The sequence below is a fragment of the Lepidochelys olivacea genome, assembly GCF_965140295.1.
Source record: "Lepidochelys olivacea isolate rLepOli2 genome assembly, chromosome: 15".
Lineage (NCBI taxonomy): Eukaryota > Metazoa > Chordata > Testudines > Cheloniidae > Lepidochelys > Lepidochelys olivacea.
The window spans coordinates 30,146,518-30,162,649 of NC_140425.1; the positions used below are offsets into that span (position 1 = coordinate 30,146,518).

The 16,132-nt window shown below is 44.0% G+C and overlaps 1 protein-coding gene across 1 annotated transcript in view; it reads left to right on the top strand.

Moving 5' to 3' along the window:
• The first annotated feature begins 1,071 nt into the window (after positions 1 to 1,071).
• The window catches only part of RPH3A (rabphilin 3A), a 150,308-nt gene continuing 135,247 nt past the window's right edge, over positions 1,072 to 16,132 (top strand). The window contains exon 1 of the mRNA XM_084649351.1: positions 1,072 to 1,104. The gene's annotated coding sequence lies outside the window, so the exon portion shown is untranslated. The remainder of the gene's footprint in view (positions 1,105 to 16,132) is intronic.

Genomic DNA, 16,132 nt, shown 5'->3' on the forward strand with positions numbered 1-16,132 from the left:
AATATGAGGACTGGAGACATGAATACCCTGAAAATTCAGGGGTGGGCTGGGCTCTGTCCTGGCTCAGGCCCGTCACCAATTTAAACTGGGGTGATGGATTGCTGTAGCCTGAAATAAATCAATATTTGCTTCTGATTTGCATAAATGATTGACTTCTCATTACTAGCTCATTAGGAAGACTGGAAGCCATGTGCTAAGAGCAAATCCGAGGAAGGAAGAGATGGGGGCAGAGTCCCTACTTGTAAATTGCACTGCAGACTCCATCAGACTCACAATGAAGGAGCTGGGAACCCGACTGCTTAGCAACGGACGCTAAGCATTCACCTGTAAACTTCACCAGAGACCAGCACCTGAGAGTGACCCCAAGAGGAAACTAAGAAAGTGCCTTGAAGGCCCTTGCATGAGGAACGCTCCCACCTGGAGGTGGTAGAAAAGGCGAATCATGCACAGCTTGGTAATGGATGACAGAGAACTGGCTAGGCCAGGCCTGGGATGCCTGGCAGCAGGCCAGCGGGAGAGCTGCGAGAGATGAATGAACCAGTCCTTTCTGAGGGCGGCCTGACGTGGGCTGTGAAAGGAGGCCTAGCTAACGAACAGCTGGGACCTGGGATCGTATTTGCCAGAAGAAGGTGTGGGGTGGCAGATGCTGCATTCAGCCCTTTGTTTTTATTTCCTCCTCCACACGCCCCTACTCACCCCCACCCCCCGTGCGCCTGTTGGCTGGCTCTAATGCTGGGCTTCTTTTGTATCGTTGTGGTGGGGACCTGCGTCAATGCTGGAAGGAATGGGATGGACAGCTCTTTATCTGTTCGAAACAGTCTTTTTTCAGAAAGTGCCATTTGTACCATTCCCCCTTCCTGTCCCCCCAGCCCCCGACAGCAAGAGCCTCCGGCAGCAAATGCATGAGGCAGAGACGATGGTCCCGGAACACTGGAATTTGGAAGGATTCCGAGAAAATGAAGAAATTGGCAGCATGGAGAAGGCTGGTTTTCTTTATCCTCAGCCCAACCTGCAAGGGGCTGAGTCTCTCAACCCCGGATGGCTTCACCAGGAGCTGCGAAGCTCACCTCTTTGCCAAGACACCACATACATCTTTCTGTGCAGGTAAGTCCCCACCCCACACTGGTCATTTTCCTTCTAGTGTCTAGCACCTCATCTTGCCCTCTCTCCATAGGAAGGATATGATATAGCCAGGATAAGGGGTGGGTGGCTACCTGACACTCCCCCATATAGCCCATCAAAACTGTTCTCTCCTGGGGTTCCTAAGATCATCCAGTGCTTCACTCCTTCAAGGCTGGACTGTAGCTGCTTCCTACTCCCATGCAAGACAGAGCTTCCATCCCTTGGGATGTGATGCGCACACAGGGGCTGTGGCCTGGGAGAACACTTGAAAATGTGACATGCAGGCTGCAGTCCTGGTGACACTTGTTCCACGTGTCTGTGGAACGAGAGGCTGGCTGCACATCAGCTCCTTGGCCATGGTAGGTCTCCAAATCTGTGTCATTACTAGCATAGGAGGCATTCCTCAGAGAGAGAGCCCACTACTTTTGCTCTGTCCCCTTCACCACCTCTTCTACTCCGTCAGTGTCCCCAGACTGATATGCCCATTTTAGCAGCTTCTCACATAAATGTCTTTTCCTTCGCTACACCCTAGGTGTGCAAAGCCCCCAGGGCCCCTCTCCATAGCGAGGTCCTCCTCGAAGACCATGATGGCTACAGGAAATCTAGCTGCAGCAAACCTTATTTTACTAAGATGTGGCCAACTCTTGCCCATGTGCCCCTCTCCTCTCCCCTTTGTGTGTCAGTCCTTAGGTTGTGAGCTGAGTGGTGCAGACCATCTTCTGTCTGGAGAACACCTACCATATTGTAGGCACTTCTAGAGGTGCCTACATAACAATAACGCTCCTGGGAGGGAATACTTGGAGTGAAATAGCCTGCTCAATGTGGCACACTCTGAATAGAACGAGCCTCTTGCCTTTTGTGACAAAGCATCATCGACTGACATCCTTGAATTGTGTCTGACATCTCTGAATTGTGTGGGCTTGTAATGATAGCCATGCAATGTGATGAAAGGAAAAACAATCCCCTGTGATGTATTACATTGCAGAGAACCTCCTTTATCTGCCATTAACAATCAAGCAAAAATTATTGCTTGCCTTCAAGTTGACAGGGCAAGAAATATGGACGTCTGCTATGCGAAGCCTATTTGTGGGAGCAGTTTATCGATATGTACTTGGAGGCAAGATGAATGACAGCCTACACTGAGCTGTCCGTGTAAAACTGTTCAGTCTGTGTTTTTGCTACTCCTTTCTCTCTTGTTTTAGGAGGTTAAGTTATTTGTCCTGAAAATTGGAGTCAGTTGGAATTGGGAAGAAAAAATATCCAACCTCCTTGACTATTTAAATTGGACAGAACAGTGATTCACTAGGAATATTTTTTTTAATTGATCAACGTGTCAAATATTAGCAGTTTGGTGAACCAGTGGCTCGTTGCAAGGAAGCTGGAAAGGGGAAAAGCTGTTATTGCAGTGAAGTAGCTGAAAAGATTAGCAAAAAGAGGAAGAGTGCAGAGAAAAGGCCATGAAAAGACACTTTACTATTCCAGGATTTATTTTTCAAAAGTAACACCTAAGGGTGTTTTTTTTCCCCTCCAAAATCGGTTTTGATCCAATGAGATGCAATATGTACATCGCACAGCAGCTGATGGTATCAGTAAGTTATACCATAAATGATTGTTTTTTTGAAATGATTCTTTATCAAGAGTATTATGTCTGTGCAGCCCAATTGCCTTCAAATTCTTCCATCTGTTATGCATGAGCAACCCTACCATATTCAGTGTGTTGCACCAGGGGAAGCTGAAGGGAGAATTGGGTTAAGCCCTTAGAAATGAATTGATGCTGCACAAATCAATACAGATTCCAGCTCCCTCTCTCAGGGCTGTGTTAGCTCTTGCGGGGCTAATGGGTAAAACGTAGCTGGAAATTCATTTGTCACTGAGTTTGGCAAACACGACTCTGGATACGCACCAGGAGCAGATCTCTTTAGTGAGAAGCTGCCATATTTACAGAGCAATTTTTCTCACCTCAACTGAGCTTTTCCGTTGAATTCCCCAAACCATTACATTACTGAGGTTGAAGGACTGTCTTTTTGTTCTGTGTTTGTGCAGCGCCTTGCACGATGGAGTTCAGGTCTGTGACTGGGCCTCCTAGGTTCTACCACAATACAATTAATAATAATAATCTGGTCCTGAGATATTTCTCATAGCAAAATATGCAGTGGAGTGATGAACTCCAATAGCTGCTTATAATGGGGGAAGCCATAGTTTCCTCAGGGAAATATCCCCATTCTAATAATGACTATATTTCTGAGACAAGTTTCCTTTTTAGATACTCTTCCAGTCCTTAATCCTAAAGCTGACCCAGCTCTCATGGTGATCAAAGGAGCCTCTTAGCTGGTTAATGCATCTGATTGTTTTCTCAAGAAGGGTGTAATGGAAGGAGGAATTTAATACAGGCACAGAGCTTGATAAAGATTTGTCTTCAATTAGCAAATAGCACGTGTTAACCTATTCGGTCTGAAAAGCAAGACCTGAGATCTGTTTATGTTAAGATGTTATTTAAATGTGTTTATGGTGGGATGGACTCAAAAGAGAGATTTATCTTATCTTGGTGAATGGGTAGATGTAGCTGTTCTTGCACTGATGTTCAATGTTGCTAAAATGCTGGATACACCCAAGGTATGAGCATCAACTTTCTTGATGAGCAACTCTCTGAACAGAATTAAGCTGCCCTGGAGATGAATGAGTGGTGATGGAATCTGTCAGGAAACATGTTGCCCCGCACAGAGGATACTTCTTAAGGCTTGCCTTTTCGGATGCTCAGCACGCAGGAAACTGGCATGTGAATCTAGTGTGCTCCAGCTTGCCATACGCTGACCAGCCACATGCTTTGTGCTACCGCACATTAAAGTTCTGGGCACTATGGAACATGTAGTGCATGACGGTAGGCTCAGCATGGCCAGTTAGTGCATGGCAGGCTAGGGCACTGTAGACTTACATTGCAGTACCCTGCACACTAACTCTCCATATCGACCAGCCCCTGCTTTGTAGCTAGCGCACTGAGCTTGAAACATGGGATGTGGCCAAATACAAAACTCTGCTCAAACTAGGTAAGTATTTTGGCAAATGTAAATTTCACCGATCTGATTTACCAACCCTAGATATCACTTTGGACCCATCTTGTGCTGTTGATTTCACTGGGGAGTTCCGCTTTAAAAACTGAAGGTATCTTATAGCCATTTACTGGTAGAAGTTAAACTGTTAACAAGGTTTCTGGGAGAAACTCTTGCCTATGTTCTGCAGGCCTGTGAAGACCCATGGGGAAAATCTAGCTACCTACTCTAGTTCTTCATTTAGATGCTTTTCCTCACCTGGGGTCCCAGTAAGCCCTTCTTTCAGATGTGCTGCTGACATCTTGACACAATTATGCACTGTATAGTCCAATAGGACAGAATTGGAGCATTTTTAAGGTAGGTCTGGGAGGGAGTGCTATGTCAGTATGTCTTAATTTACTACAGGCTGATTCCCTGGGCACTGCAGAGCAGATGGAAACATATGGCCCTTTGCTTTTAGACTTTTTAGACAAGTCTTTTGTCTTCAGTCCTTTGAGTGGTAGTGTTTCAATGAATTTCAAATACATTCTTAAAGTCGTGTAGCTAAACATGATGAACCAGAATCTGGTCTCATTTATTCTGGTGTAAATCTGGAATAACTCCGCCGGTTAAAATGGCATTACTCTGGATCTACATTGGTGTTGCTGAGCTCAGAACCTGGCCCACTGACTGAGACAGAACGAAAAATGCTTCATTGTTATAGCAAGTCGGGAATCCATGAAGCAGAGAATAGATTTAAAATCTAAGGTGGCTAATAAAATAAAGGACAAACTGTTCAGGACACCAGTGTTTGAGAAACAGATGGAAGAGGAGGTATGGACTATATTAGCTAGGAACCTGAGAATTGCTGCATTGAATGGGACCAATGATCTGTCTCCTCCAGGATTCTACATGTCAGTGACCAACACCAGCTACATCAGAGAGAGGGGTAAGAACCCCACCACTGGACAATTCTGGAATAACTTGCCAAGAGAGGAAGCTCTTCCCTAGCTAATATCAGTTTGTAGTAGTTTTTGTGAGCAGAACAGCCATTTCTTAAGATCCTTCGGAACATTTGGCTGTACATCCAGTCTCACACCCGTGTGGCTCTTTCATTTATCAGTTTGTTCCACCTCTACTACTTTGTGCACCTCAATGTCTGATGATGCCTCGTCTTGAGGATCTAGAAAAAGTAGGTATCTCCCCTACAATCTCTATGGTGAAGACTGATGCAAATAAATCATTTAGCTCCTCTACAATGTCCTTATCTTCTTTGACTGCCCCCTTTACGCTCTGGAGGAAAAATGGATCTTTTATCCTGGAAGTGCCCAAGGCAAAAGGATGGTCATGGGGATCATCCCTCTTATACGCATAATGAGAAGAATATGAGTCAAGATCCTCCTCTGACCCCCCCCCCCCCGCCTTCCTAGGCTACGACTTCTGAGCACAGCCACAATTCCCTTTTGCTCTTCCAACATGTCTCTGAAAGCACAACTTTGTCTCCTATATTCCCTGTGACCTGCCTGGGTCTCATCCTGGGACCCCTTTGGCAACTCAGCTAAAACCATTGCTGCTATCCACATTCCTACACTAACCCACGTGTCCCATTGCTTAGAGCTGTAGGAACGCTCTGGGGTCGATAAAGTCTCCAAGCTTACAAAAATCATTTACCATGTTCCTTTACAAAATCAATCAAGCTGTTTTCCAACACTGTCTCTAACTTTCCAGATGTTCCCTTTCCTTCTGTCATATTTTCTCACTTGACCAGGCTTATTAGCTGGAGCCCTGAATCAGTAATGGAATGTATCCATAAATCAATTCAGGACTACAACATGGAAAATTACAGGTTTATGACCCTGCTCCACGTCCCCCTCCTCTATGCCAGACAAACAGTTTGTATCAATCGTTCCTTCCTCTCCATCACTCCTAGCAACTGGCTTGCCAAATCTGTTACTTGGGGTTTTTTAGAAGCCAAAGCAGTGGTAACTTAACTGTTCGGGTTTTTTTAGGCAGTGTCAGGAATAAATGAACAGGGGGCACAGCTTATTCATTTAAGAATGATTGATACAAGCAAGCATGCTAGTTCAAAGAAGAACTAGATAAATTCATGGAGGGTAGGTCCATCAATGGCTATTAGCCAGGATGGGCAGGGATGGTGTCCTTAGCCTCTGTTTGCCGGCAGCTGGGAATGGGTGACGGGATGGATCACTTGATGATTCCCTGTTCTGTTAATTCCCTCTGGGGCACCTGGCATTGGCTACTGTGGGAAGACAGGCTACTGGGCTAGATGGACCTTTGTGCTACCCGGTATGGCTGTTCTTATGTGCTTTTATTTAAAACTATCCATTAGATTTTAAGTACATACACAATAGTTTTAGGACATTTTATCCACAGTTTGAAATGGTCTTGAGTGATTACCAGCTGGGCTTTCAGGAGCCCTCTTTTTGGCCAGCTGATGGTGAGTTTAGGTGCCAGCTTTTTGCCTGAAGAACCTCGGACTGCTTTGAGGTATTTACTTTTATCTAATTTTTTATAGCTAACTTTAACAAAGCACCTAACCTATAGTGACTTCTAGTGGGTTAGCATAGTAACCTTGAATGGGTTACCAATCTTTTTAAATTTAATAACTTATTTTAAAACACTTCAAATTTTTAGTTATAACAATAATATGTTCAGGGCACTTAAAATCAAGGTTGTTGTTTTCGTATTTTTCATGCTTTTTTGTTTTGTTTTAATTGGAAAACTGCAAGTATGCAGCTGTTTCCCCTGGCCTTACAAAGGCCTAACTTTTTTTTAGCTATGCAGTGTTCGTTTTTTTTAGCTGGCAATGGCTAAACCTACAGAATTGCTGACTGCAGCATTGTCAAGTTCTAAAACACACACAAAGATCAAATTTGGGGTTGACAGAGCCGTGAATTCCTTTTGCAGGGTTCCTGCTGCTGGTAGTCTTAAATGATTTCTTGTTGGCTGTTTTTAACTTTGGCGACTTGTTCTTAAAATTCCCTTTTTAGCCTTCTACTTATACGCTGTGGGAAATAATATGTGTGTGTCTTTCTATTGGCTTCACTTGTGCTGGGTTTCTAGAATGCCATTTTAAAAGCTATTGATACTTTCTTCTGCAGCAATTAAACCCAAAACCTGTGAACATATATGTAAATTGGTTAGGGTTTATGAAGAAAATTAATGTAGTAATTTGCAAGGCACAACCAAACTGTCCCAGAAGATGAGTTCACTACCCTCTATAATTTAAACAGGGTGATCTATACTAGATCATTTAGAAGTAATCACCGTTATTTTAGGTAGATTGACAAGTACTGGCAAGTGCAGCTGGCCTCAAACGCCGGTTTGTGGAACATGGCCATGCTCTGCTAATTGTGCTGACGATGTGGCTAAGTCAGATTGTTGCATCTTCCAGATGGCCAAAGCCCCTGGTTAGGACAGTGTTTCGGTTCAGATAAATTTTGGGGGCTACTAATCATCATTGTAATGAATTTTTGAAGGAGCTCTAGAAAACATTGCATGCCAAAAAGGGGACCCGAGTTCAGTTAGACTGAAATACATTACTGGGATAGGTCAGGTCTTGGAGGCTGACAAACGTGTACTTATCCCGTCTGGCTTATTTCTGTCCCTTCCAGTGCTGGGGTGAGTAGATTTGTTATACAGCTTCCATTAGAACTACACTGAAAATAAGATCCATTTCCCCCCATTGCTGATGCCTTACCATTTTTGGCATGAAGGCTCCCTCTGTGACTTGTGATTTGCCCAGCATATAGCACTGGGAAGAGATGGGATTGAATATTTTTCCTTCGAGCACATGGCATAGGAAATGACACACTCATTTTTCCTTGGGTGGTCCCTGGAGTCTGTCTTCTACCCAGGCATTGATGGATTTTGGAAGAAGCACAGTCCACCATGATGGCTTCAGTAGATGTAGCCATCAGATTATCTTTACAGCTGGGTGAACCATCAGCACATAGGGAGGGATTAAAATTGGCTCAGATTTTTCAGCACCATGGAGAGATCACACCTGGTTAGATGACGCGCCTGTTGCTTGTTTCAGGAGGGGGCATTGGATATGATTTCTTATCTCTGGGTGCAAATTGAGAGCAACTGCAGTGAACTGGGGTTAAACTAGTACAAAACCATTCTGAGATAAGAACTAGACCATTTAAATGTATCCTGTACACTGCAAAACTCCTACTAATAGCAACTGTGCACTCCGCTATAACTGATCAGATGGGATCATGTCGGAGTGGGACAATGGGCACCACAGTCATGGCCATGACCAGTCACTTGGTCTGTGGAAATCTTCTCCCTCCACTCTTTTCATTCTCTTAGTGCTCTGCTCTAGACGAGTATCCTGTAGCAGCGGGATGCAGGAGATCAGCACTCAGTGGGGTAACGGCCTGCACAAGAAGTCATGACAAATTGCAATATCAGGCTTGTTTGGGATGTACCAGGCTGAAATGAGCGCAGCTCGCACAGTATGGAGAGCTCTGTGCTAGAGGGAGCAGTGCCCCTCTAGGCTTGAAGACTCATGGAGAGCATGCTTTCTTGGACTGTTAAATATCCTTTTCATGAGCTGTGTCATGACCGGGACGTGGGCTGTCTGACCTAGTGGTCAGAGCAGGAGTCAGGCATGGTCCAATACAAGGAGGTCCAAATCCAAGACAGGCCAGAGGGCAAACCAGGAGTCAGGTGTCAGGAGGCAGACAGGGTTACCAGGAGAGCAGCAGTAGGAGCAGGTATCACAAGGAAGCAGCCTACACCAGGGGAGTCCAGTTGCACGAACATCTTCCTGTTCTCGTGCTTGGGTTAAATAGAGGCTGGGGACCAGTCAGGGCTCCCAGGGTTCCAGCAATCAGACACCACAACCGGAGTCCTCTGTCGCAGTTCAGCTGCTATTCTAGCAGCTGTTAGCAGGTCACTGGGTGGCAGGTTATGACTGCTCAGCTCTCAAAAGCCCTGTAGACCAGGGTGTGAGACTTGTGGTTCCCCGACATCCAGAAATCTCATAAAGGTCAGGCCCATCCCAATCCCAGAACAGAAACAGTACATGTGACTTACATGACCGCTCACAGATCAGTACAGCTGGAGCGGCACTTTTGGAGTATCAAATGGCAAGCTGTACTGTGAATGGGATTCGTGAAGATGTCTGTCCCAGCTCCTTTGAATGCATTAAAGAAACTGGCACTTTGCTTGCAGACATGCTGCAAAAAGGGGGGGGGGTGGAACTTGCTCTCTGCGTTCTGAATTATGCTCAGTTCTACCCAAATGTTATAGCACATCTTTAAAATACCTCCCCAGCATGTGACTGTGACCCTGCAGCTGCAGCATGGCCAGTTTCCCACCCAGGGAAAAATTAAAATGCTCACCATTCTCGTGTAAAAACCATTAAATAAGTTAACCAGGATTGTTGCCTTCTGATGAAAGGAAACACTGTGGCAGAGTCCCCTTGGCAAAGGGTCCCCAGTTCTTTGCAAACATCTCTCTCTCACCTCAGAACTGACAAACTCCCTACAGAAAATGCATGTCTTGCAGGGTATTGATCTACAGAAAGCTCATAACTTGTCAAGATTCATAATCATAGCAAGATGTATGTATAGCTAATGATGTGTTTATGGTGAAAATACACTTTGTGGACTTTATGTAGAAATTAGCCACCAGGAGATAATGTGTCTCATAATGGCCCATTTGGGCAATGGGGAATTCTGACGTGTCCTCTTTGACTCAGTTGTTTAGCCTTGCACGCTTTCCAGACTTTGAATAGGAAACCATTTAAAGGCAGAAAAGAAACTTTACAAGAAGACAGGGGTTCACCCTGGCTGTGAATAGAAACAAAAAGCTATTTTCAGTATAATGCAGAGGAGGGAGAAGCACTTTGTAGCCCATCACACTGAGGAAACCCCTTGTGGAGTGGGCGTTCTTGAGGAAACCAGCCAGCTCTGCAACAACTGAACTTTGGGTTGGGGCTGGGGGAAATCTGCTTTATTAGGTGGAAAAGGTAACTATTGATAAGGGTCGACTCAGGTTCACGCTTTGTGATTTTGTTTTGTATTGTAACCATTTGCTTCTGCCACCCTTGGTTCTAGTTGCATCTTTATTCTTTCTTAAATAAACCTTGTTATAAGTGTCACAAGTGCCGTGTGGCTTACAGGAGTGGTGATTTAAGGTTAAACTGGTAAACTTGGGAGCAGTGCACCTTTGTGTGCAGAGGATCTGGAATTTCTGGGAGTGTCAGGGGCTGGATATCCCAGGGAAATGAGTCAAAGGGACTCGGGGGGCTGGGTTGTTAGCCTGGAACGTGAAGACAGGGCTGGCATTGCTCACAGGACAGTGCTTGAGTGGCTGAAAGGCTGGTGGTGTAAGACAGCTGATGACCAGCTGGGCCCAAACAAGACTCCCTCATGCTGGAGGCAGGAGGTAATAAGGTAACTCTCACAGGCACCTCGAGAACTGTCACCTCTGTCTGAGGGTCTCTTTAAATCCTTCTCTTCTCACATCACAGGAGAGTGACCTGCTCTCTCCGGGTGTAACCAAGAATTCCATCTTCCCCTCTGGCAAGATTTGAATTTGCTCCAAACCCTATGGCCTGTCTCCATGAAGGCAGCATAGCTTGGGCCACAGGCTAGAATTGCAAGCAAATTAAATAATAGTGCTGTAAAATGTAAAACCAAAATCCAACAAACCTGTGATTTAACCACCCGAGCTGAGTGTGCATCTGACAACAGAACTGTGTGTGTGAGGGGCAGGAAATAATTAATTAGCAAAGTTGGTTAAATAAACAGTTGAGCATATGCAGATGTGATCTCAATGCAGTTCTGGAAATCAGGTCACGTCAGGCTGTTCCTGGAAGAAGTAATAATTTTTCCAAATGTTTTCTCGGTTAACAAGCTAGAAGAGTCTTTTGAGTGATGACATACACCCAGCAGATTCATATTAAACACACGGTACAGGCTATAGGTCACAATTTAAAGAGCTTCTATTTATAGTATGCTTTTTATAAGATTCAAAAAGATTATAAAAGTTCTTTGCTGTGTGTGTGTGTGTGTGTGTATGACACACACTAATGGCTTGTCTACACATGTTTGGAGCGATGGCAAATCATCCCCAGACTTAGTGAAAAGTGACAGGGCCAAGAATTGCTCCCCCTTGATTTCCACTAACAGACCATTTCATTTCAGAGGGACCTGATGTGGTTAAACACAGCGGTGGGGTGAGGAAGGCGGCGAGAGAGAACATGGAAGCAAATAAAGTTTCCTTTGCAAGATCAAGATGTGCAGCAGTATTTGGGTTTTATGGACAGGGGAGTTATACAGAAGCTGGGGATGCCCTTTGGGTCTCAGATCTATTTACCTGTCACACCATGTAATCAGCTCAGTGTTCTTCTTGCAATTTAGCAATCCCCAGTAGAAGGGATACTGTCCAACACTGATGATTAGTTTCAGAGTGGTAGCCGTGTTAGCAAGAAGAACGAGGAGTACTTGTGGCACCTTAAAGACTTGTTAGTCTCTCCTCATTCTTTTTAATGATGATTAGCTGTACTATCCCATCCTTTACCCAAAGCAGGTACTTACCACACTCTGACCATGGTAACGCTGATCTAAAAGTAGATGTCAAGGGGGAACAAGGAGGCCAGGAAGCTGTTTTCCCCAGGTATTAGACTAGCCCATGCAATCTATTTTCACTAATGGGAGAGATACTCAGACCAAGGATTCCACTTTGTGTATATATATATTAACCCTTCCCCGAAAACAGCGCCTTATAGCCAAATTTCTTCAGAACAGGTCCTTTCAGCCAGAACATTCATTTCCCTTAGAGGAATGGAGAAATAGGGCCAAATCCTTGATTGATGTAAACTGGCAACTCTCCATTGACTTCAATAGACATGCACTGATTTATACCAGCTGAGGATCTGGCCCATAGATTTTATCTAGATCTCCAGCAACTGTGTCTGATTGATGATGTGATTTATAGGCCAGGTGAACTCTTCTGCCTCAAGCCAACTTTCCCTAAAGGTGTAGGGGGTCGAAGCTGTTTGCCACACAGCTCTCCCTTTAATAACCAGCTGTTAGTCTCTTGTTCTATTTGTACACTGGCCCTTGGTGAGTGATGATGGGAGGGCTGTTTATGATGAGTATAATGAGCCCAGACGTCACGTTGCAATTTAAATTCTATAATTAAGGCTGTGATTACCCATGCTAATCCTTTCTCTTGACATACTTGTACGGTATGAAACACTGGCTATGAACTTGATTGAATTTCCAAACAAAATAATTCCAGGGGCACTGTCGGTCTCTGAGATTAGCTCCACCAGGCCCCATGCATCTAAGAAAGGGATTAGTGTCAAATGTTATGAATGAATGAAGCAGACTAATTTTGGGGGAGATGAGTTGGTGGATGTCCTTCAAGCCTAATATGCAGCAGAGAAGCTGCTAAGAAAATCCAGCAATGCTGTGGAACTAGCAATATCTTCTGGCCTGCATCTCTAGGCCAATTGCAAACTATCTGTTACTTTTATGTTTCGTTTCTTTGAGGAGCAGTTACACGCATGAAATGTTATTTGTCAAACTGCTTGCTAATATCAGTCCATTTGCATTCTGTCCAATCAAACTCAGCCACAATAAGTTACCCCATCATTGCATTAAAGGCTGAGAGAATCGGCCACTGCAACATTAGCAAAACACACAAGTCTCTGCTAACGGCCTAGAAGTATATTTCATAGCTCTCTGTGTTGTTCATTTTAACTGCAAAGGCAAAAGTTCAGCTAGATTTTTTTTGATATCTCTGTGTTGCATTTACACTTGGTTTGCAATGAACTTCAAACAGTAAGTTTCCCTGACTCCATTCCTTATCCAAAATCATGAATGTGTGTTTGCATGTCATTTAACCTGGAAAATTCCTGAGATCTATTTTTTTAAAGCCAAGCAAATTACGTAGCTGTGTTTCTTTAAGGGCTAACACATTAGGATCAGCTTCTACAAACCAGACTATTCACTTTGTGAGGAAACTGTTTAAATCCATAGAGTGGGAGCCACTGCCCATCTCTTTAACTTGTTACTTGCTGCTGAGTTATCAGTAAATCAACCAACTGATAATCTGCCCAGACACTTTTCTGTGATCCACTTAATAACAGAAGGAAACTGAAGTAAAACACCTCAATTGATTTTAATATGGTGCAACTAATCATTGACCATCCAGGACTCCACCCCCATCCCTCTTCTGCTCAGGATGGCCACTTGTAATGGCATAGCAAGAGGGGGGCGCGAAGCTCTGAAAGCACAGCATCCTGCCACTGGAGCTGAGGGAGAATTTTCTTTAACTTAACCATTCTCACACTGTCTCAGAGGAGCTGTGGTCCACGTGATGAAAGACTCTGGCCAGTGGACACTTCTCCTCCCATCTCTGATGCTGGAGCCCAGCCAACCCCTCCCAGTCGCAATCACAGCATCCTTGAGCCTTTTGTTCTCCATTCCATCTCCACCATCCACCTGTTTCCCTCTCTCTCTTTCTCCACAACCCTGCCTGGGCTTCTCTGTCACTTGGTCCCTTTCTTTTCCTCTTCCCAGCACATGCTCCCCAGATGCTTGGTGTCCTGCTCCAGTGTCCAGATGCCTCATTCCTAGCCCCTTTCCTCTGCTAAGGGAGTGCCAGTCAAGTTAGTCGGTATCAGCAAAAAGTTAGTCGGTATCAGTAAAAAGAACGAGGAGGACTTTTGGCACCTTAGAGACTCACAAATTTATTTGAGCATAAGCTTTCATGGGCTAAAGCCCACTTCATCAGATGCATGCAGGGGAAAATACAATAGGAAGATATATATATATATAGATATACAGAGAACATGAAAAAATGGGGGTTGCCATACCAACTCTAATGAGACTAATCAATTAAGGCAGGCTATTATCAGCAGGAGAAAAATAACCACAGTCAAGTTTGTGGCTCAAAGGCCTTCCCTTTGAGAAACTTCTGCTTTCTCTTCCTCGTTGTGTGGCTGTGCTTGCTGCTCCTTATTTCCCATGGGTTGTTTTATTTGTCTTTTCTTCAGACCTCCAAGCGCTTGCGATTCACAACCTGGGACCTGCTGCTTTAGTGGTTAGCCTATGACTTGAGTAGATTGGGAATTTTTTGACAAAATAATAAAGAAAAATGCCGATTTGTCGAAACGGAAGCTTCTCGGGGGAAAGGGGTGGTTTCTTTGAAGTCTGAAAAAAGGTTTCAAATTGCGGAAATGCCCCATTTTGATGTTTTCAAAATAAAAAAAGATTGGTTTTCTGGTTTGAAACAACTTTTTGTTGCAAAACATAAGCTAATTATGGCGTGGTTTTTTTGGTTAAAAAGAAAATATTTTGATCTGAACTGAAAATTTTTCGGACTTTTCAGTTCATGAGATTTTTGAAACTGATTCAGGATGGGAGAAATTCCTGAAATCTCAAATATTTTTGGGGGCTGAAGACACCATTTCTGGCCCAGCTCTACCTATGACACGCAGTTGAGTAACTTGTCATTCTATCCAGTAGAGGGCAATGACATACATAGAAACTAGTTACTAGGCAGTTCTTATTAAAACTTCATTTCCTTGCTTAGCCCCTAGCTTTTATCTTGCATCAGTCTAGCGTTATATCTTCTGGGGAAACCTTAACAATAGAGTGGGATAAAGCCCCCTCACATCTCCAGATATAAACTAAATGATTACACTAGCTCAGGTTCTGGTAGCATTTCATTACTAGCCTATGATTTTTAGCTCACTTCATTTGACACCCTGTATGTTTATCCTGGAATGCCAATTCCACAAGTATTCCTCTGGCTGATGCTCAGTTTAAACCTTGATATTCTCAGTATGTGTCATTATCTAGCATAACCTAACTGAGTGTGAATACAGAATTAACTACTGGGGATTTTTTTCAACCTGCTGTTCTTTCATAGTGCTGTGTATTTGGAATATTTTTTGGATTTCCATTAAAATATTTAATATTTATTTAAACACAGAAATAAGACTCCACAGTGTCAGAGATCAAAAATCCAGTCCTATCATCTGTCAGACTGCTCGCTTACACGGCTGCCTCCAGATTAAGCACAGGTGTTGCCTAGAATGTCAGTTGCAACAATGTTTCGATTTTTAAATGTTCCCAGTCACTTCTAAGTAAATGGCATCTACTCCAGCTTAGTTCATTGCATCAGTGAGCAAGTTTGAAGCAGCATATTGCAAGAATGGCCTTTCTGCTTGCCCTTCATGTGTGAACAGAGGATTTTTGTACAAGTCTCACCTCAAGGCTTGCTTACTGCACTGAGTAGCTTAAAGACGAGTCAGCTATTTTTCTTCCCAAGCAGGGCATTATGCATATAGCTAGGGCAGCTGTATATATAACTTCAGCACATACTAGGAGCTTGAGTTCTGTGGGGGACAGACTGACTAGCACTTTCCATGAGAAATGCATGATTCTGCTAGAGCTCTGGCAGTGGTCTCCAACTCTTACAATGGTATCACAAGTAAGTCTTGCAATGATTCGTGTTTTCCCTTAAAGCCCCAGCTCCTGGAGTCATGTATGTGAGAATCTCAGCTTCATATTTTTTAAAGTAAGTTTCTAGCCCTCCTGGCAGCGGAGGAAATCCTGAAAATATAACCCCCAAGACCCTACAAGCTCAGGATCCAGAAAGCAAATAAAAAGAACCCAACATGGGCATTTTAAATCTCAAGATTTTTAACCCAATCTCATGATCTTGGGGTCCAACTCTTGATTTTTGTATGTTTAGGATTGGCAATTCTGACCGTGTAAGATGACGCTTTGGGCTTGATTCCTCGTCTATACTGTTGTTACCACAGGCTCAGCTTCAGCCGTGGCAGCATTTCTGCAGCAGAGTCATTACTGCGGCCACAAGAGCCTTATCTACACTAGCATTCCCTTGGCTGCTGCCTTTGGTTCTGCTTCACCCATGGTAGCAACACTGGGAAATCTTTGGCTTTGCCTACACTAGGAAGTTTACCT